We start from the raw sequence: 24,758 nt of genomic DNA, 5'->3' as shown, positions 1-24,758 counted from the left end.
AATTATTATTAGAAAGACAAAAATTATTATAACAAAGACCAAAATTATTATTAGAAAGACAAAAATTATTATTACAAAGACCAAAACTATTATTACAAAGAGCAAAATTATTAATAGAAAGACAAATATTATTGGTAATGCAATAATTGTTATTAGAAAGACAATAAATATTACTCGAAAGACTATAATTATTATAAGTAAGACATATATTATTATATAAAAAACGTCTTGGTTTGGACCAAGGCCGAAAAAACAAACGATATGTGTGAGGTTTATCAATTGACTGAAGTTCAGATATTGAAATTTTTTTCTAGTTATTTTTATCCACTCAGTCCTTAATCAATATTTAATTCAATCAACTGATTTTACTGTTAATCGATCTAGTCCCACTAAATTAATTGAAAAAATTACATATCTACGCTTTTTCAAGAACAATTACATTTTCCGAAAACATTTTATCATGAAATTAATTATTTTAAAAGGAGTACGTGTTGAGGATCCAGTATTGAATAATTGAAATGTTCTACTGGATGTCTAAAAAGAGCAAGCGAACTTTGGCATAACTCGAATGGAAAATGTAAATATTTGATCGTGTCTGCCAAACAAGGGTGTTGCGCGAATGTATACATTTAATTTCGTATATCGAAATGCTATATTTCTATTTTCTCCTCAATGGTGGTAAAGTTGCACTGGAACTTCCATTTCCGTACTTAATAATTTCTTGGTCATAACTCAGTCTATGGTAATATTGGCTGAGTGTGTTGCAACGGCTCAGATTACCCATACACTGAAACCACTGGTGATTATAAAATGCCATATATTGGGAAAATAGAGGAAGGGAGGGGGTGTTGGAGTTAATGTGACCTTCTTGGCATAACTAGTAATGAATGATGTGTTTAACCATATTATTTCTGCGGGAAATGACTATAACAAGTACTGAGAAGTATTTCTGTATATGTGATCTTTACCCTTTACCAAACAGGATAAACTTTGTTGCTTTGTCTTAATTAGACGACATTCACTGTAAACTACAGTCTTATCAACTACTTAAAACAGATATAAACTTCTTTTGGTGCAAACTTGATAATTTGTCAAGCCAGCGACAATTGAAACTATGTCGGTCAAGGTGCTCACAAGTTAGTGTGCATCGACACGAAATCCCTTCAAAATAATGAATTTCATGATAAAATGTTTTCGGAAAATGTAATTGTTCTTGAAAAAGCGTAGATATGTAGTTTTTTCAATTAATTTAGAGGGACTAGATCAATTAACAATAAAATCAGTTGATTGAATTAAATATTAATTAAAGACTAGGTGGATAAAAATAACTAGAAAAAAATTTCAATTTCTGAACTTTAGTCAATTGATAAACCTCACACCAGGAGTTCATAATAACCACCCTTCGGGGGGGAAGTATGAAACTGGCCATAGAGCTAATGGTAAAAATCGCGAACAACAAGATTCTGTCGTTGCGCATAGAAAGGATTAGCCTGTTTATGGACATACAACCTTACAGTATATCGTAGTGGTATCTATGCTCCTTGGTTTTCGTTCCAAAACTTCCGTTGGCTGGGATCTCCGTCGAAAAGGAAAATGGCGATATGGTGGACTTAGAAACACGTTGCAATTCTTATATTAAAATACTGGGAATAAATTTGTCCAAACCGTTATAATTTAACCACGGAATTCTCACTCACACATATCACAACAAAACATCATTGACGATCGTTTAAATGTTTTGTAGAAAACTAGAAACCCCGACTAAAAGCCAGCTTCTTAGCCAAGGCTTAATTTACACCGTTCCGACAGAAGCAGACGTGAGTGATTTTCGCTCCCAAAATCACAAGATAAAAATAGTGCTAAACCGGAAGTGTGTAAGTTAATGCGCGTGGGCGCTAAAAAATGGGGTAACTATTTCTTTGGGAGTTAAGCGGTGTATGAATCCGCTGAGCTTTACGGCGAAACTTTGTTGTTACGGGCTTTTTAAAAAGTTTCGTACTTCGGGTTATTATGAACTCCTGCTCACACATATCGTTTGTTTTTTCGGCCTTGGTCCAAACGAAGACGTTTTTATATAATATCTGTCACTACAGTCTTAATGTAATTACAAGTTGGGAAAACCAAAATATTACCTCTCCGAGTCGGGGAAAAGACTAGTATACGACTCAATATCGAAATACTAGAGCAACATTTTTTCGCTTTGTTTTGTCTAACGAGGCTTAAGCCATTGAATAGTTTTCTCTACATTGTCAAAATATATAATCATCCGCTAATCCTAGGTTTCTAATCATTATTTACAAAGAATATATAAGTTCTTTGTTAAATTTTATTCTCTGATGCATACCACTAACCCGATAACGATTAGCCCTTTCACTGATCTAATTGCTACCATGATGCTTTCTTCTATTATAAAATCTAAATCTGATTATTTAATCGTGTATTTAATTTTCAGCTCACTCTGAACCGTTAATGTCCCTTCATTACAGACACGATAATCAAAACCCAAAGTATACTCCACCTCAGGTCTCAATTATTTACTCTTTGGTTCACTAAGCCTGTTGCGGATCAAACTTGATTTACCCGAAAAAATCCAGGCCTTAGCTTTCTTCTTGAAATAACTAAACCAAGGATTATTCTATATACAGATGTAGTATAGCTTAAGTAATATATAAACAGCCATTTCAAATAATAATATTAAACAAGTTGGGAAAACCAAAATATTACCTCTCCGTGTCAAGAAGATTATATAAACTTAAAGTATCCAATGAAAACGTTATTATGTTTCTGAGTTGGGGTTTCCCATTTTTGTTGTTGTTTTGAAAAATATATCGCAATGCACGGGCCTTGATAGATATAGGAGGCAATGAATGAAATATATCACAATGCACGGGCCTTGATAGATATAAGAGGCAATGAAGGAAATATATCGCATGCACGGGCCTTGGTAGATATAGGAGGCAATGATAATCTCTCTCTTTGCACCAGAGGTTTATCTTTAATATTTAAATAAATATAATTATTTTTAATTATTTTAATCTTCAATAATTAACATTAATAATAGTTAAATCGTTTAAAATAAAGTTATACCTATTATCTTCTCAAACTTTGCTAATATTGACGTTTAAAGTTAAGGGTACCCCTCTTGCCCGCTTTTTTCAAATTTGGGGTATATATACGATTCGTTTCCATTATAATAGTAAGGAAAAAGCGCAATTGCGAAAACCTTTGGTGGCGATCCCACCTTAGGGAGGCTAGACGTTTCTCGTAACCCTAGCTGATCGCCGCGTATATCCTAAAACCAAACGATGATAATGGAGTAGAAGCCAATGATACAGATTGGTGTCTATGTGGAATAGACGGAAGACCAGTGGATGGTGGTGTTAGAAGCCAGTGTAAGTGCAGACTGGTGTCAATGTGGGATTGACAAAGAGCAGAAGATGGTGGTGATTAGAAGCCAGTAAGAACAGACTGGTGTCCGTGTGGGATGGACAAAGACCAGAAGATGGTGGTGTGAGAACTCAAGTAGAGGAGCCATTTCCGTGACTGTGAAAGCAGTTCGGAAATGGCGAACACGTTTGCTCCGATACGCAAACTGCGAACGCGGTCACGTGGGTGTAACAACGGACAGACAGACAGACACACAGACAGACACACACACAGACAGACACACACACAGACACGGCCGTTACAGAACCTCTCCTGGACTACGTCACACGGAGAGGTAAAAACATCCTTGGAATATCAAAATGAAACAGAGCTTTAAAGCTACAAAAGTACTAAATGCATCGTAATTACGTAAAAGATTTCCACATATTCATTTTATATTATGGAAAAAGTGAATGTTAAGGTTCTGTAGGATTTCTTAACACATCAAAACAAAGCGAACTGCTAACTCGGCGCTCTAGTGTGACAACGGACAGACACACACAGACAAAAACATAGACTGCTTTTTAACTCTTTCCGTATTAATTTTGAATTGAGAAACAAGATTATCTTAAATATTAAAATAAATATAATTAATATTTTCTTCGTTAGTTATTCGCCTTATTGAACGTTACATCGTTTTAAAAAAGAACAATTAAACATTCTTGAGAGACTCGACTAATATTGGCGTTTGAAATGAAGCATACGCCGGTTGCTTTGCCTTACTCAAATAGGTAGTATATAAGGATTTCGAATCGCAGCTATGGATAAGAACAGCGCAATTGCGTGAAACTTTGGTGAAAGCCCCACCTTAGGGAGGCCGGACGTTTCTCGTAACCCTGGCCGATCGCCGCGTATGTCTTAATCTTAAGGATGATGATGGAGTAGAAGCCAGGTGTGCAGACTGGTGTCCATGTGGGATGGACAAAAACAATGACCAGAAGATGGTGGTGTGTAGAAACCAGTGTGTACAGACTGGTGTCCATGTGGGATGGACAAAGACCAGAAGATGGTGGTGTGTAGAAGACAGTGTGTACAGACTGGTGTCCAAGTGGGATGGACAAAGACCAGAAAATGGTGGTGTGTAGAATCCAGTGTGTAAAGACTGGTGTCCATATGAGATGGACAAATGGCCTGAGGATAGTGGTGCAAATGGCCTGAGGATAGTGGTGTTAGATAGGCAATGGATAATAGCCATTGTAAGTGGAATACAATTTTCCAAATTTCCGGGAACTGTAAATGCGGTCCGGAATTTGGGAAAACGTTTGCTCCGATTTGAAAACTGCGAACGCGGTCCCCTGGGGTGTAAGTCAATAACAACAGACTGACACAGACACACAGACAGACACACAGACAGACACGTCGAAATTAGAACCTCTCCGTGACATACGTCACTCGGAGAGGAAAAAATGAAAATTTGAATATCTGTTACTTCAAACAATTAATTTTCTACACTTATCTCTTACTTTTTCGCGACTTTGTGTACAAAGACTGTTTTTATTATTATCTGTAACTTCAGTCTTAAAGGAATAGCGACGTGATTTAAAAATTATCTCAAATCTAAAGAAAACCTTACTTTTTTGAGAGTTTAAACTCTTCTGATTCCAAAAATATGCTTGATTAATATTTAATTATGAAGGAAAACACGGGAAAAAGCACTTTGAAAACTTGAAATTTGGGGGACAAAAGCAAATTTGCGGAGAAGATTTTTGGCGGGTTTTTCTACTTGATACGTCACTCACGGCATCTCGCGGAAAAGCCAAGCGCGAGACTCCCGAGTCTACTAATGCGGCGCGCGCGCGAATCTGAATAAATTAGGCTTAACGCGGCGCGGCGACACTAACACGCGCGTCACGTGAGCGACATCTAGAGTGAAAATTTCTCCTTACTACGTCATCAAGCGAAACAAAATTTTAACTAGGCCTTTTCCAAACACATAACTTTGATTGCAATTTAATAAATTGCTACGAAACCAAATTCAAAAGTAAACATATCATAATAAACTAGATTTTTCAAGGATTTTTTTAGCATTTTAAGTTTGAGGATGACAAAAATTATGTCACTAACACTTTAATATGAACTAAAACTGTTTAGAAACTAGTATTTTAAAACGTATACTGAAAAGCAGGCGCTCCATTTAAGTCGTGTGGTGTTGCGCGTTTATTAGTTACCGCGTTTGAACTTGATTGCTTTAACGCCCAGTCCAACTCAAATTGTCTTCCCGTCGTTTTCACGTGCAAAGCACAGTGGATGCAATAATACAAATAGATTGCGAAGACTTAGGCTAAAAAATTATTACGTAGACCTGTGTACAAAAACAATCTATACACCTGTGCACAAACATATTCCATAGACCTGCGCTGGGTGACCACATTTCCTGAATTTTATAATTTTTCCTATTTTCGTATGTCTTCCTATTAGTTCCTATAACTTCGATAATTTTCCTATATTTTCCTATTTTTTGAAATTGTAGATATTTTGTGCGCTCTCACTTTTGGTTTTGTTATATATCACCAAAGCTATGGAAGCCTTTAAAAATATTTGTCACGGAAGTCTGTGATGTTTTAAATTTATAGCATATGTTTCTTAGATTACGTTCCATAAGTATGACACTTCCTATATTTCAAAATGCTAGAGACTTAATGAGAGCTAGTTCGAGAACGACGCGAGAATTGACTACACGCGATTTTCTACTCCATCATCCTATTTAGTATGTACTAAGCCTTTGAAAGGGCCTCATTAGGCGTCGCTTTACGAGAATCCATGACAAGCTCTCAGTTAACAGTGACAAATTTATGTAACATATCTTACGAACTTATGGTTATAATTAAACCAAAGCTCCTTTGTAAGTCTTGTTTTATTACTTTCAAAGCATTTGCAACCTATATTTTGCTATTTTTTCAGGAGTAGTTCTCTTGTCTTTTCCTGTTATTTTAATTATACATCTATATCTATATAAATCAAAGTCCTGACCGAGGGGGTAGACGCTCTAGATCTCAGTGTACACCTGAGTTCAAAAGAGTTCAGCTTTGACAGTGCATCGAGTTCAAATCCTTTGGAACTCAGAGTTCAGCTTTGACAGTACACTGAGTTTAAGTCATATTGTACACCTGAGTTCTCAAGTGTCTTCCCCCTCGGTTCTGACTGACTGACAGACTGACTTATAATCGTCGCCCAGCCCAAACCGCTGGCCCCAGAAGGCTGAAAATTTGGAGGAACGTTACTCGTAAATAGTAGGCGCGTACTAAGAACGATTTTTCCAATCCGCCGCCATCTTCATAAATGGCGCCCAGAAATGTAACAAATCTTCTCTTTGTGAGAAAGTCCGCGAGTTTCAACCGATTTCACAAATATTTACTACACTGGTTTCCTTTAACCTATAGACGGGCTGAATGGTCTTTCGGGATCGATTTGTTGCCATCATTTTAAATGGCGGCCAGATATTTAAAAACTTTTCTGTAAAGTAATAAAAAATGTCCCGACGAGCTGATGGGCGACGCCGAGTGCACAAACATATTTCGTAGATAACATAGACTTGTGAAAACACATGTCATATAATTGTGTACAAACAGATCCCCTAGACTTGTGCACAAACAGATCCCTTAGAATTGTGCACAAACAGATCCCTTAGAATTGTGCACAAACAGATCCCTTAGAATTGAGCACAAACTGATGTCATAGTCTTGCGCACAAAATGATGTCATAGACTTACGCACAAACAGATGTCATAAACTTGTGCAAAAAGAGACGTTATATACCTGTACACAAAAAGATTCCATGGACCTCTGCACAAAAACATTCCATACCCCTATGCTCAAAAATATGCTCAAGAATATCTCGTACACCAGTACACAAAAATATCCCGTATCCATTTGCAGAAAAATGTTCTTTAGACCTGTGCACAAACAGATGCAGTGGCCTTTGCAAACACAGATTCCTTAGGCCTCTGCACAAACCGATTCAGTAGGCCTGTGCACAAAAATATTCCGTAGACCTAAGCACGAAAATATTCCGAAGACCTGTGCGCAAAAATATTCCGTAGACCTGTGCACAAACAGATACCGTAGACATGTGCACAGATTCCGGAGACTTGTACACAAACGGAAGTCACAGGGTTGTGCACAAACAGATGTCATAGACTTGCGCAAAAAATACATCATAGACTTGCGGAAAAAGAGATGTCATGGATATGTGCACATCAGATTCCAAGGACTAGTGCAAAAACAGAAGTCTTAGACTTGTTTACAAACAGAAGTCATAGACCTGTTTACATAAAGATTCCATAGACCTGTTTACAAAAAGATTCCATACCCATTTGCACAAAACAATTCCATACCCATTTGCACAAAACAATTCCATACCCATTTGCACAAAATGATTCCATAGACCTGTGTACAAAAATATTCCATAGACCTGTGCCCAAAGAGATTCCATAAAACTGTGCAGAAAAAGATTCCCTAGCCCTGTGCTCAAAAAATATGCCGTAGGCCTGTGCACAAACAGATGCCGTAGACCTGTAAAGAAACAGATTCCGTAAACCTGTGCACAAACAGATGCCGTAGGCCTGTGTACAAACAGATTCCGGAGATCTGTGTACAGATTCCGTAGCCATGTGCACAAACAAATTCCGTAGACTTGTACACAGGTGGAGTCACAGGCTTGTGCACAAGTGGAAGTCACAGGCTTGTGCACAAGTGGAAGTCACAGGCTTGTGCACAAGTGGAAGTCACAGGCTTGTGCACAACAGATGTCATAGAGATGTTCAAACCAGATTCCATAGTTTTGTGCACAAACAGAAGTCAGAGACCTGTGCACAAAAAACATTCTATAGACTTGTACACATCGAGTTTCCACAGACCTGTGCACAAAAGATCTCATGGAGATGTGCATAAAAGATTTCATGGAACTGTGCACAAAACATTATATAGGCTTGTGCCAATAAAGATTCCTTAGACCTGTGTACATAAAGATTTCATACCCATAGCACAAAACTATTCCATAACCATTTGCACAGAAATATTCTCTAGACCTGCGCACAAAAATATTTCATAACACTGTGCACAAAAAGATTCCATTGACCTATGCACAAAATATTCTATTGGCTTTTGTATAAACATGTGACATAGACCTGTGTACGAAAATATTCCATGGACCTGTGCACAAAAACATGCCTTGGACCTGTTCAGAAACATTCCATACCCCTATATGCTCAAAAATATTCCACACCCATTTGCACAAACATTTACCGTAGACCCGTGCACAAACAGATGCCGTAGACTAGCGCATAAACAGATTCCATAGATTTGCGCACAAATATATTACGTAGACTCGTTCACAAAGAGAAGTCACACGGTTTTGCACAATCCGATGTTATAGACTTGTGCACAAACAGATATCATATGCTTGAGTAAAAACTGATTTCATAGACTTGCTCAAAAAGAGATGTCATCGACATTTGCACAAGAGATTCCGTAGACTTGTGCACATAAAGATTCTTCAGACTTGTGCACAAACATATTTTGTAATCCTGTACACACACAAATACCATAGACTTGTGCAAAAATAGATGTCAAATATTTTTGCAAAAATAGATGTCAAATATTTGTGCAAAAATAGATGTCAATTATTTGTTCAAATACACATCCCTTAGACTTTTGCGCAAACTGATGCCATAGACTTGTGTAGAATCATATGTCCTAGACCGGTGTACAAATTATTCTATAGATTTGTGCACAAACATGAGTCATATACCTGTACACAAAAAATATTTTACGGGCTTCTGCACAAAAACATTCCATATACCTGTACACAAAAACATTCCATATACCTGTACACAAAAATATTCCTTAACCCTATGCTCAAAAATTTTACTTACCCATTTGCACAAAAATAATACGTTCACTTGTGCACAAAAATATCACGTACACCTGTGCACAAAAATATCACGTACACCTGTGCACAAAAATAGCACGTACACCTGTGCACAAAAATATTCGGTATCCATTTTCACAAAAATATTCCGTACACCTGTGAACAAAAATATTCGGTACCCATTTTCACAAAAATATTCCGTACACCTGTGAACAAAAATATTCCAAATCCATTTTCACCATAATATTCCGTACACCTGTGAACAAAAATATTCCAAATCCATTTTCACCATAATATTCCGTACACCTGTGAACAAAAACAGTTCGTACACCTGTGCACAAAAATATTCCAAACCCATTTTCACCTAAAATATTCCGTACGCCTGTGAACAAAAACAGTTCATACACCTGTGCACAAAAATATTCCGTACAATTGTGCATAAAAATATTCCGTACACAAATAGAAATCACAGGCTTGTGCACAAAGAAATGTCGTAGACTCGCGCAAAAAGAGATGTTATAGACATGTGCACATCAGATTCCATAGAGTTATGCACACACATTTTCAATACCCCTATGCTCAAACAGATTTCAAACCCTTATGCTCAAAAATATTCCATACCCAATTGCACAAAAATAATCCGTAGACCCGTGCTCCAAAATATTCCGTAGACTCTTGCAAGTTGCTCAGACAGAAGTCACTCGCGTGTGCACAAACAGATGCCATAGACTTGTGAATAAACAGATGTTATAGACTTGTGCACAAAGAGATGTTATAGACTTGTTCACACACAGGTGTTATAGACTTGTTCACAAGCAGGTGTTATAGAATTGCTCACAAACAGGTGTTATAGAATTGCTCACTAACAGATGATTTAGACTTGTGCACAAACAGATGATTTAGACTTGTGCACAAACAGATGTTTTAGACTTGTGAATAAACAGATGTTATATACTTGTGCACAAAGAGATGTTATAGACTTGTTCACACACAGGTGTTATAGACTTGTTCACAAGCAGGTGTTATATAATTGCTCACAAACAGATGTTTTAGTCTTGTGTACAAACAGATGTTTTAGATTTGTGCACAAACAGATGTTTTAGACTTGTGCATAAACAAATGTTATTGACTTGCGCAAAAAGAGATGTCATAGAAATGAGCAAATCAGATTCCAAAGGCCTGTGCACAAACGGAAGTCGTAGACCTGTGCACAAACAGAAGTCGTAGACCTGTGCACAAACGGAAGTCGTAGACCTGTGCACAAACGGAAGTCGTAGACCTGTGCACAAACGGAAGTCGTAGACCTGTGCACAAACGGAAGTCGTAGACCTGTGCACAAACGGAAGTCGTAGACCTGTGCACAAACAGAAGTCGTAGACCTGTGCACAAACAGAAGTCGTAGACCTGTGCAAATAAAGATTTTTCACTTGGGCACATAAAGGTTCTTCAGACTTGTGTGCACATAAAGACTCTTCAGACTTGTGTGCAAATAAAGATTCTTCAGACTTGTGTGCACATAAAGATTCTTCAGAATTGTGTGCACATAAAGATTCTTCAGACTTGTGTGCACATAAAGATTCTTCAGAATTGTGTGCACATAAAGATTCTTCAGACTTGTGTGCACATAAAGATTCTTCAGACTTGTGTGCACATAAAGATTCTTCAGACCTGTGTGCACATATAGATTCTTCAGACTTGTGTGCACATATAGATTCTTCAGACTTGTGTGCACATAAAGATTCTTCAGACTTGTGTGCACATAAAGATTCTTCAGACTTGTGCACATAAATATACCATAGACACATGAACAAAAAATTCCATAGACCACAGAAGATTCCATATTCCTATACTCAAAAGGATTCCATGCAGATTTGTACAAAAACATTCCGTAGACCTGTGTAAAAAAATATTCCATAGGCCTGTGCACGAAAAGATTCCATAGACCTGGAAACAAAAATATTCCACTGACCTGTGCACAAAAAGATTGCATAGGCCTCTGCTCAAAGAGATTTTATACCACTTTGCACAAAAATATTCTGTAAGTCTGCGCTTAAACAGATTCCGTAGACTTGTCCACAGACAGATGTTATAGTTTAGACTCGTGTAAAAATTTAATTACCTATAATTGGTAATTATCTTTAATTGCTTATTTTTTTCAATTAAGTTTAATCTGTACTTCGCAACTAAATTGGTTTGACGCGCAAAAGTTATAATGACAATTAAGCTAACTAATTGCCCTACCAATTTGATTATCCGCAGTAAAACGACGTAAGTCCTAGAATGACTTTCTTTATTACTTAACCCAAGCAAAAAAGTCTTAAGTTCCACAGCTTAAAGGTAAACCACGTAATTCGGAGCAGGTACTTAAAACTAATAAAAACAATACTTAAACTTTGTTTTTCTTAATGAATCAAAAATTGGCGCCCACTTTAAAAATGGGGCTTTCATTTAAGACCATTTTCAAATCTATCAAACGTATAGTTATTTTTGTAAGGGTAGTTACAAAATGGGTAAGTTTGGAAACTTTCCCATGTTATTTCTATGGAGATTCTCTAGTTTTTCGCCAAAATCTGCGATTAATTTTATGGAAATGAAAACCACCCTTAGCAACTTTATGCTTTATAAAATAAACCATTGGATGGATCATCTTGAAATTTTTACCACATATTAAGGGCCCGGATTTTATTTCCGTGGAAAAATTTCAAAACAATAAACTTAATAGGAAAAAAGTTAAAACCAATCCAAAAACCTTCCTTATACATTAGAGCCGTCATCAGGCCTTATCTAAGGGAGCTACCGCTCCCTTAAAATACTGAAGGTCTCACACATATATTTAGATTTACTAGAAAAATTGACTATTAATTAAATGAAACTGACCTAAATGAGTAAAAATGACCAAATCAAGCTATTTAAGAGGGTCCGGTAGGAAGAGATTTTTTCACAGATGACATATTTTCAAAAATCCATTTTATAATTAAACATATTTTAAAGGTCTGTGCTACAATTCAGTTCAATCTGTGGGCTTAGATATTATTTAAATGAAAGGTCTGAGGCGAAATTCAATTGTGTTATTTTGGAGTGCAGCTCAGAATGCAAATTAATTGTTATCATTTCATATAAAACCCTTAAAAAATCGTATAAATTAAATTATGTGAGAATTTAAGCGGTTTTTTGATCTGACCAAATGAGGTATCACTAATTCGGCGTTTAAAACGACATACAGCTGGGATTATAAATAATTACTTTGAATCTCAAAAATATAGGACTTTATTGGACGATTTGAGAAATTTTTGGACACTTTATAAAATATTGGATAACCAGCCTATAAGCAAAATTTCGAAAAGGCCCCCAAAAGCCATGGGCTCGCCCGCAGTTGCGGGCTCTGCTCCCCTTTAGTTACGCCACTGATTTAATTTGATATTTCGAATTCCGGATTACATATTTCTGGTGTCAGATTAGATGATTTCGAGAAGTGTCTCCGGAGGGTATCTTCCCATTGCGCAGAATACCATTAGACCGAATTCCCAATAGACCGAGTCCCGCCAATGTTTTCAATGAATTAAGCCCAACGGCGGGTTTTGTATTTACATTTCAAACGACACAATTTTGCGAAAACAGCGACCCCAAAAATGCTATGTAGTTTAATTTCTATTAATGTCGTTTTTTAATGAAAGCGTTTTAAATACATTTTTACTGACTTGGAAACGCCACTATTTGGTTTAGCTAGGTTAGTAATATTTTATAAATCACTTAACAATGTTACACCTTTTCCAAAATATTGATGTTTATCTTCAATGACTTCTCAAATAATATGCCTTTTCCAAAATATTTATGTTTATCTTCATTGACTTCTCAAATAATATGCCTTTTCCAAAAAATTACAGTTAGGTTGGGATGACGTCTCTTCCTCTTTGGAACGGTTATACACTTCAATTATATTAAAACGGTTTAAAGTATTTTCATGATGAATATAACCTAAAACGCTACTATTTGGTTAGGTTAGTAATATTTTATAAATCACTTGACAATGTTACGCCTTTTCCAAAATATTGATGTTTATTTTCATTGACTTCTCAAATAGTATGCCTTTTCCAAAAAATTACTGTTAAGTTAGGTTTGGTTAGGAGGACGTATCTTCCTCTTTTGAGAGGTTATACACTTCAAGTATATTAAAACGGCTGGCTTAAAGTATTTTCATGATGAATATAACATAAAAAAAATAAATAAATATTAGCAATTGGTTTTATTATGTCATAAAACCGTATTGATTCCTCAGAATTTTTATCGGATATACACTTTAACATACCACTCAAATGTACGCGAAAAAATAAGACATTTTATAATTGTATAACAAAATCAACCGCTATAGGTCGCATAATACTTGGCTCAGCTTATTTTCGACCTTCCCTTGGCGACAAGGGTTACTTGCTTTATAGAGACAGTTTGTTGCGGGAACTGGGTGGCGATACTAATGATCTCATATTGCTTGGTGATTTTAACCTCCCGGGCATTGACTGGCAGTGTTGCGGCACACTCGGCTGCTCTCCTCCTGTTAGCTCTAAAGCTGCCCCGATCTTTGATATCTGCTATGAATTTAATTTGCGGCAAGTGATACCTGCCCCAAGCTCGGGCAATTTGTTAGATTTATGCTTTGCTAATGTCAATTGTTTGGGTGTTGATAGTCTTGATGACCCACTTGTGGTCATTGATACTTTTCATCCCCCATTACTATTTACCGGACATTTGCTGTTCAACGCCTCCACCTTCAGACCCTATATTCTTATAAAAAAGGGAGACTATGATTTATTATACACTATCCCCTTAAGGTGCATTCGCAAAGGTGCTGAAACAGCAAGATGAAGCGAGAAGATGAAGCTGAAGTTGATAAAAAAAATCTGCGCGCTGTTTTTGTAAAAAAGCTTTATCTTTAAAAACCAGTTTTAGTTTCGCGCCGCACCTTTCGCAAAGCAGATGTTTTTACTAAACGCCGGTAGAGGACGGCCCGGACGGGGTTCATCACAATATAGAAATAAAATGGCCCCAGTTAATCGAGACTTGTTGCTCTTATTATTATTAAAAAAGAAGTTATTACTTTTGAAACGAAAAAGAAGAACCCAAAAAGTTTGTAGGAAGAAGGCCCGTTGGTGGGTTCATCCGATATGGAAAAACAGAAAAACCGAAGGAGATTATTATACATTGGTACGTTTCAATGTTAAGCCTTGGCTTATAAATGGGTAAAATAGAGTAGTTGATTAAGGAGGCAACGTTTATATTTAGCGATTTAATAATAATATGTTGTTTTTTCAGTTGTAAGCAATGAGGTTACATGATCCTGTTTATTTTAAAAATTATACCCGTATGGCGCCAGAACATTTCGATAAACTATTGGGTTTGTTGGAAAGCTCTTTGAAAAAGTACCCAGTTTCTAGAGAGCCAATTTCTCCAGCGCAAAGATTGGCAATCACATTAAGGTAAGCGGTACATCTTCTAGTATCATTTGACTTTGAATGAAGCAAAGAATTAATTAAGTTTATTCGATTCTTCCCGAGGGACGAATCGTTATCAGAGCCGGATTAAAAAGGGGGAGGGGGTCCGAGGGGGGCACTGGCCTCCGGGCTCAAAGGCTTGTTTCTCGGAAGCGCATCGAGTTCCCCATCGAACCATACTAAAAAACTTGGGGATCGAGTGAAATGGGGCCGAATAATTAAGCAAAATGTTCATAAACGGACCCTCCGTAGGAATAGCGTTATACACAATAAATGCCAAAAATCAACGGTAAGCCAAGGCTTAGCGTAATTTCACCGCCTTAAAAAAAGCGCCAACTTTAGAAATAGATTGAAGGACAATAAAAAGGTGGAAAATTATGAAATTAGACTTATATAAAAGCTTGAAACCTACTTTATATTATAGGAAAGGAGAAAGGTTAATATTTATTACAGTCCAACTCATAGCCCAGTAAAGAGCCCCTCCCTCCAACACGTAACGAAAAGTTTAAATTATCTTTTTGGCTCACTTAAACTACATTTTGATGACGTTGCTGACGGGGACGGCGAAAAATACGTAATTAATTTTTACCTCTGTCGCAATGATCCGCCTCTTCTTTCATACTCCCCTTCCCTTTCCCCGGGAAGGGAATCAGGGGACTTTGAGGCGCACCCAGATTACTCTCTTCTCCATTCCTGCTTCTAAAATTAAATCTATCCCTGATGTAATAATATGTCTATTGTCTGATAATACTGAACTTTAATACATTAAACTTCTCTATATGAATAATATTATAAAAATAGTTGTTAATTCAATATTATCGACGCTGTGGAACAAAATTTCTCTCTTGAAATTTAGAAAGAGGCCAACCCCCCCCCCTCCCAAAAAAAAGAAAAATCTTCCTTAGCCTATCTGCAAAAAACCCCTGGCGGCGCCACTATAAAGAAAGTCACCTTGTAGGGGATCCACGGGACCCGCGCTTTGCTTTAAGGTTACAATTCTCATACCTTCAAAAAGATATTGAAGCGCAAAATTAAGTCATTTTAAGCTGATCCAAAGGGGGGGTGGGATGTTCGAATATGCCCAAAAAATATTAACTCGCTAAAACTTTCTTGATAATTTATGATGAAGCCTGAAACGAAGAAGCCACCCCTCCTACGTCGTCTGCTCCTCATTTCATTTTTTATGCGCCTTAAGCGTCTATATTTCTTTTCCCTCGAGGCGCCACTACATTATGTTCTTTTTTATATCCGCCAAAAAAAGGCGCGGGCACTTTTCTTAAAGGTGGCAGTAGCTTATTTGATACACCCTGTTCGGACGTGTTGAATAAAGTTCTACTATTATTATAATACTACGACTGCGTTTTCTTGAAAGAATGGATCATTTGGTAAATATTTTTAGTCATGGACAATAAGTCCTTTAAACGGGAGCGATAAATTTTTATTAAATATCTTACGTATATATAAACGTGCAGTCGATAACATTAAAGACTTTTTTAAAAAAAAATCGATCATTTTTAGGCGCGATTACTCCACGTTACGCCAAAAATTGTCGAGTTAAAGCAAAGCGCGGGTCCAGGGGGGTCCCACACAAGTTGACTCTCCTTACGAACTCCAATTTTGGCTTGGCGAAGGCAGGAGACATTTGTCGGCTTTGTTTAAAAGTGCACTTATAAATCCCGCCCACTAGCCTTCGCTAAGCTAAACCCGGAGTTCAGGAGTTAAGTAAACTTGTAGGGGATCCACAGGACTCGCGCTTTGGTTTAATATATTTTCTTGCCAAAAACTATACGGTTTTCCAAGGTTTTTTTTATGTCCTTAGCGAAAATGAATTTCGATGAACTAAAAAAAAGGCGAATAACTTCATCGTTCCCTTATTCTTGGTTATTCCGGACATAATTCAGGAAATAGCCAATAAGTTTCAAAATTTGACGATTAAGCGACTCAAACGCTGTCGAGTAAGTATTGACGGGCGTTACCGATGCAATAATTTTACTATGTTTAAATATTACATCGGTCATCACCAATTAATGTACGAAGAAATTAAGGAAAGCCATTTCAAATGATCGGAAATTTTGAAACATGAAATAGCGGCCTTTGTAGAGTACGAGCAACGGTTCACAATAAGAAGGAAATACGCGTTTCAAGATTTAATGAACCGTTGCTACGACACTCGACTACTAGATACGTTTTCAGGCCTATATGAATTAGACAACGAAAATTACATAATATGCACTGACGATCCTTTAGTTGAGAATAGCGCCGCCAACCAAGATGAAATTCGGTACTAAAATTCATTTGGTATTAAATTCATTTGTTGAGACAAAACAGAGAATTAGGGCTACTGGCGATATCTCTATAAAAAACGCGTCATACATCGAATACATCATTCTGCGCCGGTGATTTAAATATTCTGTGCAGAATCAAATATTCCATTCTATTGCACCTCCAGGGTCTACGCCAGTCAAATATTGCCATACAAAAAAGGGTACAAATCTTGCCGATAAAAACTTGTTTTTATTAGGTAAGGACCTAAGTATCTATTATACAAAAACGTCTTTGTTTGGACCAAGACCGAAAAATTAACGATATGAGTGAGGTTTATCAATTGACTGAAGTTTCAGATATTGAAATTTTTCTTTAAGTATTTTTAGTAGTTTAATCCTTAATCACTATTTAATTCAATCAACTGATTTTGCTCTTAATCGATCTATTCCCTCTATATTTATTAAATTGCATATCTCCGCTTTTTCAAGAACAATTCCATTTTCCGAAAACATTTTATCATGAAATTAATTATTTTGAAGGGAGCACGTTTAGAGGGATCAATAATTAATATTTGAAATATTCTACTGAATTTCTACGAAGAGCACCCCTACACTGCAAGCACGGATGACTGCAAAATTTTATATCATAACTCGTTTAGAGTGAAGTGATTTATGTATTAATTCCGCTGAAAAGAATATAAAATGACATTGTACAGTACTGAGAAATTTTTCTTTTTATGGAATCTTTACACTAACTTTTGGTTATTTTTATGCTTATAAAATATTTTTCCCGTCCATGAAAGAGCTACCTACTAAAAGGTACCACATGGGACAAAAGATGTTCCTGTTCCTTTTCCTTTGATAAACGACATTATTTTATTAGTCCGAGCAAAATAAATTACTCTTAGTCATATTTTATCGAGTATCAGCCTTCTTAACAAATTGAAACCGTTGAAAAAACTTTTTTGGTGCAAACTTGAAAATTTCTCAAGCCACTAATATTTAAACCAATGTCCGTCAAGGTGCTTACAAGTTAAGGAACATCGACACGAAATCCTTTCAAAATAATTAATTTCATGATAAAATATTTTCGGAAAATGGAATTGTTCTTGAAAAAGCGGAGATATGCATTTTTTTGAATAAATTTAGAGGGAATAGATCGATTAAGAGTAAAATCAGTTGATTGAATTAAATAGTGATTAAGGATTAAACTACTAAAAATACTTAAAGAAAAATTTCAATATCTGAACTTCAATCAATTGATAAACCTCACTCATATCGTTGGTTTTTTCGGTCTTGGTCCAAACAAAGACGTTTTTGTATAATATCTGTCACTTCAGTCTTCAGGCGATAGTCAACTCTTAACAGGCTGAAAAGGGTCATTTCCCGTCCCTATTATCTAAGGAACCAAAAATGCTGTTAGTTAGCGGTTTTGAATAAAACATAAATCGAAATCATCTTTGGTTTGTGATACATTATTGATAATGATGACACGAGATATTAGTGAGTATTAATTAAAATTAATAGCCTTTTCAAAATCGTAAAATTATTAACTATTTAATTTCGTACAAGTGTTTACTCCTTAAATAAGTGTGTTGAGAAAGTTACGTGTGTTAAACTTTACAAAAAAAGGAACTCGCTATAATCTATTTAAGAAGCTGTCTGTAAAATCATGATTGCAATCAGCCTATGTAAATTCCCTTTAAGAAGATCATGGGTGCATTGATTATGGCTAAAAGAAAGGCAACCTACGAATGGCTAAAAGTGCGCCTCTTTCTAGGGTAGAAAGAAACTAAAATACCATTTTTTTAGAAAATTTGTGGCAATAAACAAGATAATTAGCAATAGTCAGGGGTAAAAACAAATCCAATTTAGTAAAATTTTGGAAAAAGGGAAATATATTCAGTTGATAAAACTTGATAATTCCAAAAACAGGTGACCATTTAGCCGCTCATAACAACCTAGCCTGACATAAGCTGGCAAAATTGAAGAATAGCCCCTGCTCGTGTTTTTTTTTGTTTTTGTTTTTTCCGATGTAGTTTGATGTGAGAAAAAATATGGTGGCAAAATGTTTCGGCGCAAATTAAGGGAAGTTTAAAAAAAATTGATTTTTAGAGTCGGAGTTTCAAAAATACGAACCTAACCAAACCAAACCTAACCTAATCTAACCTAGACAACGAAATAAATAAGGCAAATTTCTAGAAAAGGAGGTAGTTTATGGTTTTCTTGGTTGAAAACCATTTTCACATGTTTTTTTATTTCCTTTTCCAAAAAAACCATATGCAATTAAGCCAAAATTTCGGCCATTCAAAACTTTTCCCTATATATCAAGGTTTTTTATTTAACCCTCCATTCAATAAAGCCGTGCCTTCGACAAGGCTAAATAAATATTATTAATTATTCGCATTAATTATTGTTTGCGCAACTTTTAATGATATGCAATGGATAGAGGAAGACGTAAACTTTCTTTTGCTATATGATTTATTAAGTTTGGAAGAGCAGGGGCTATTCTTCAATTTAGCCAAACCCGGTATACCTCATATGGAAGTGTTGAATTAACTGCGCTTACGAAAACACCACTGTCTTAACTGCCAAAGCGAAAACAAATTAAAGATTTTGTCATCTTACCAGTAGTATTATAAAGTGTAAAACCTAGGGTTAGGAACTTAGGATATGTTTCTAGCATGAAACGAAGCAGACTATATCAAATTCCAAAACAGAGCTGGAAATCAGCTTTTTTATAATCTTAAAGGACGAAAGACGCTAAAAAGAGTATATTACAGCAGTCTGGGAAATAAGGATATTTTTAAACTAGTCCTTGGGACCAGTGACCCCCCTAGTCCCCGAAAAAATTAACTGGTATCCGGACTGGTCCCAGCCTTTGTTCTCCTATAGATTTGCAATTAATAAACTGGTCCTGAGGACCAATAATCCCCACTTCTTGAATTAAAAAACTAGTCCAAGCAATTAATAAACTGGTTTTGGACCAGAGGAAGTGTGCTATTTCCCAGACTGTATTACAGACTTACCAAAATTCAACTTAAGCCTTGGCCAAAACGAACGTCGAAAAATTACTTCCAACGATATTAAAACCTCTATTAACTGTAATTATTTACATGAATTACTTTTTTAGACGAAAATTGGACCTGATAAAAACAATTTTGGTTTTTAAGGGCGATATAGTTCATTAGAAAATCCAAATAAAGGTGTTAAAGCTCGGATGAAATAGACACTCTCAAAAAAGAATTAGCGTTGCCTTACTGTCGTCTGCTATCATAGCCCACTCGATCACGCGTGTCACGACGCAAGCTGCTCGCGCTAGAGCAGCGCTGCGTCCGGGAGCGCGGATCGAGTGGGCTATGCTGTTATGAAATAAACTTTCTTACTGTCGTCTGCTATGAAATAGGGAATTCGAGGCATAATTAATTAGTTAAATTACAAAAATTAGACTTCATTTATTTAAAAACTAAGCAGGTAAGTTTCTCATTTAATAAATGCTTGTTAATTTGAAAGTATTCCGAAAACTAACTTCGCTGTAGTTTTTCCGTATCGCCTGTGACAATTTCCCCAAAAAACCGGGTAAAATGTAATGCTTTTTCTATGGGACACTAACCCTAAAAAGGTGATTTTTTCGTTTAGCATTACAAACGGGTATCAAGTCATATCTACAAGGGCCTACCGGCCCTGTAGAATAGATACTTAGTAATATTGAGTTTTCCAAGAGACCTAGCTTATTTTTATGCCCAATAACGATGGTCAAAACATGTATCTCATGAGGCTCGAACCTGCGACCTTCCGCGTGTTAGGCGGCCGTGATAACCACAACACCATAGTAAGGTTGTTAGACTTAGTTTTCCAAGAGACCTAGCTTATTGTTATGCCCAATCACGATGGACAAAATATGTATCTACCAGGGCTCAACCCTGGGACCTTCCGCGTGTAAAGCGGACGTGATAACCACTACACCATAGATACTAAGTAATATTGAGTTTTCCAAGAGACCTAGCTTATTTTTATGCCCAATAACGATGGTCAAAACATGTATATCATGGGGCTCGTACCTGGGACCTTCCGCGTATTAGGCGGATGTGATAACCACTACACCATAGTTAGGTAGTTAGACTTAGTTTTCCAAGAGACCTAGCTTATTGTTATGCCCAATCACGATGGACAAAATATGTATCTACCAGGGCTCAACCCTGGGACCTTCCGCGTGTAAAGCGGACGTGATAACCACTACACATAGAAACTCTGTAATATTGAGTTTTCCAAGAGACCTAGCTTATTTTTATGCCGAATAACGATGGTCAAAACATGTATCTCATGAGGCTCGAACCTGCGACCTTCCGCGTGTTAGGCGGCCGTGATAACCACAACACCATAGTAAGGTTGTTAGACTTAGTTTTCCAAGAGACCTAGCACATTGTTATGCCCAATCACGATGGACAAAATATGTATCAACCAGGGCTCGAACCTGGGACCTTCCGCGTGTAAAACGGACATGATAACCACTACACCATAGATACGTAGTAATATTGAGTTTTCCAAGAGACCTAGGAAATTAGTATGTCCAATGACGATGGTCAAAACAAGTATCTAATGGGGCTCGAACCTGGGACCTTGCGCGTGTGCAGCGGACGTGATTACCACTACACCATAGTTATTTAGTTAGATTGAGATTTCCAAGAGACCTAGCTTATTTTTATCCCCAATCACGATGGTCAAAAAATGTATCTACCAGGGCAACAAAAACTCTTTAGAGTGGAAAACGAATTGTTCCGAGCTCGCTGGTCGGCTGGCTGGAAATGCTGTGACCTGATGAATTTTGTCATTACGTTTTGCCACTCTTTAGAGTGGAAAACGTATTGTTCCGAGCTCTGCTGGTCGGCTGGCTGGAAATGTTGTGACATGATGAATTTTGTCATAAATGAACATTTCGAATTTTCAACTCGAAATTCACTCGTAGTTCACGTTACACCTCATGGGTGGCGTAACGCATTTTATTTCAAATGAAATTATTTTTCTGTCGGTGCCGGGAGGCGAACCTACGATGTACCAATCCATACGAGACGTCAGTGAAGACGCCCGTGCGCGCACGCTACCACGAAGCCACGCTTGCTTGTAATATAAAGCGAGTTAAATTATAGTGAAGAGAAGAGAGAAGTTGCAGCATATGGCCAAAAAGGTCAGGGAATTTGAAATATTTCAGCAAAGTCAGGGAAAAGTCAAAGAATTTTATTAAGTTTCTTCTCATCCTCTCTTAACACAGAAAACTCTAGAGCAATCCTAAAAAGTGCCTAGAATTGTTTTTGTAAAGTTAATGCTCTCTAAAGAAATCTGTCAGACTGTTATTTATAGTTAAAATTTTTCTTAATCATTTTGGGGTGAAAACTACATTGGAAAACTTAAATGTAGAGACTTTATTTAATTATAAGCACTTAAAACGTGCTGTTAACATTTACACTTTCGGCCTAAAAGGTCAGGGAAAATCTCAGAAAAAGGTCATGGAAAATCTGGAAAAGTCAGGGAATTTGGATTTGAATATTCCGTGGCAACCCTGTAAATTCTAGGAGAGCGATAGCTCTCTTAGATAAGACCTCATACCGACTTTAATGTATAAGGATGGTTTTTTGATTGGTTATAACTTTTTTTGTATCGTATTAACTGCTTTGAAAAAATTCCACAGAACTACAATTCGGGACCTAAATATGTGGTTAAAATTTCAAAAAGATCCATCCATTAGTTTTTCTTATAAAAAATAAAGTTGCTAAGGGTGGTTTTCATTTCCATAAAAATTTACGATATTTTGATGAAAATCATGAAATTTTCCATAGAAATAACATGGGAAAAATTTAACAGATAGCCTTTTTGTGGAAGCCGTCATGAAATAACTATACGTTTGTTTGATTTGAAAACGGTTTCAAATGAAAGCCTCATATTTAGTATTTGTGCTTTCCAGCTTTCATTGATTAATTTTAAGTTTAAGTATGTTTAATTTTAAATTTTCAAAATTACCCCAATTTGCGTTATTTAAGCATGGATAGACTGATTTACTAGAAAATTGCAGCGCGACCAAAATTGGCCTTTTTTTGCGTTTAGTTGCGTCATATTAATCCGATTGTTTTTTCTTAATGCCTTTTGGTTGAAATGCCCTATCGGTAGTGAGATAAGACTGCTTTAATATTGCCGCCGTGACAAATACCCCGTTTGTGGTCGCCATTTTTTTAAGGGGAAAAAATTTGAGAGTGGGTCCTTTATCGTTGTCATTTTCATATTTTTTGAGGATTTGCTGATGGATAGATTTTAAATATAATATAAAGTAGGTTTCAAGTTTTAATATAAGCCTAATTTCATAATTTTCCACCTTTCTATTGTCCCACAATCTGTTTCTAAACTTGCCACTTTTTTTAAGGCGGTGAAACCCGTGAAATTGCGCTAAGCCTTGGTCGCTTCAGCCCCTTTAATGCTTCTAATCGTGGTGCGCAGCCATGGTGAATTAATTTCTCTAAGCCTTGGTCAAAACAATATCCATAGTGCACCAGGCCCGTCAATCTTATTTCCCATCCTGGTTTCCTCATATATGCTCTGTCTTCGAAGTCTGCTTTGTATTATGCTATGAATTTATGCTTTATTTATTTCGTAAGCATAGGTAACAGTAGTGATAGTTAAAAATGCCGTTATTTATTTACTCAAATCAGGGTTCCATTGTATTAATTAAAACCTTGTATTCTACCTAAATGATTAAAATGTTTCATTTGGTAATGCTTTATGAAAAACAACGCTCACTACAGAAGATTTATACACATATTCCTCACCAACGTAACACGTTTGTTTACCTTGTAAACTATTAAATACAATAAATACTATTGCCATTAACGGTGATTTTCTGGAAAGTATTGACAGCAAACCTTATTTTCTTAATTAATAGTTTACATATATATAATTTAACTCAAACACACTTTTAACAAGTTATATTAATTGTGGTTATATGTAATATTTCATGAATGAAGCTCAGTTTCGAACAAAACCACTATTAGTGAGCCATCCAACAAACAATGGTTTGGAACTAATAATAATAATAATAGATGGAAATGATTAACGCAAGTTGATAAAGAAATTAATAATCTTTTGATTAATTATGTTAGAAAGGAAATGATTTACGCAAGTTGATAAAGAAATTAATAATCTTTTGATTAATTATGTTAGGAAGGAAATGATAAACGCAAGTTGATAAAGAAATTAATAATCTTTTAATTAGTTATGTTAGGAAGGAAATGATTAACGCAAGTTGATAAAGAAATTAATAATCTTTTAATTAGTTATGTTAGGAAGGAAATGATTAACGCAAGTTGATAAAGAAATTAATAATCTTTTAATTAGTTATGTTAGGAAGGAAATGATTTACGCAAGTTGATAAAGAAATTAATAATCTTTTAATTAGTTATGTTAGGAAGGAAATGATTAACGCAAGTTGATAAAGAAATTAATAATCTTTTAATTAGTTATGTTAGGAAGGAAATGATTAACGCAAGTTGATAAAGAAATTAATAATCTTTTAATTAGTTATGTTAGGAAGGAAATGATTAACGCAAGTTGATAAAGAAATTAATAATCTTTTAATTAGTTATGTTAGGAAGGAAATGATTAACGCAAGTTGATAAAGAAATTATAATCTTTTAATTAGTTATGTTAGGAAGGAAATGATTAACGCAAG

At 36.0% G+C, this 24,758-nt stretch overlaps 2 long non-coding RNA genes and 1 other non-coding gene across 3 annotated transcripts in view; 2 read left to right on the top strand and 1 right to left on the bottom strand.

Annotated features, from left to right (window-relative positions):
* LOC149663569 (uncharacterized) overlaps positions 1–24,758 on the top strand; it is a 588,523-nt gene that overhangs the window by 48,965 nt on the left and 514,800 nt on the right. The window lies entirely within an intron of this gene.
* TRNAV-UAC (transfer RNA valine (anticodon UAC)) lies at positions 21,498–21,570 on the bottom strand. Its single transcript has one exon. It is a non-coding gene; the product is annotated as a tRNA-Val (tRNA).
* On the top strand, positions 22,610–23,940 carry LOC149663592 (uncharacterized). The gene is made up of 2 exons (XR_016368341.1): positions 22,610–23,363; positions 23,457–23,940. It is a non-coding gene; the product is annotated as an uncharacterized LOC149663592 (long non-coding RNA).

Source organism: Phalangium opilio, unplaced genomic scaffold (assembly GCF_054372755.1).
Source record: "Phalangium opilio isolate 3A_F unplaced genomic scaffold, DU_Popi_V2 ptg000061l_1, whole genome shotgun sequence".
Classification (NCBI taxonomy): domain Eukaryota; kingdom Metazoa; phylum Arthropoda; class Arachnida; order Opiliones; family Phalangiidae; genus Phalangium; species Phalangium opilio.
This window is presented reverse-complemented; position numbering and strand designations above follow the sequence as displayed.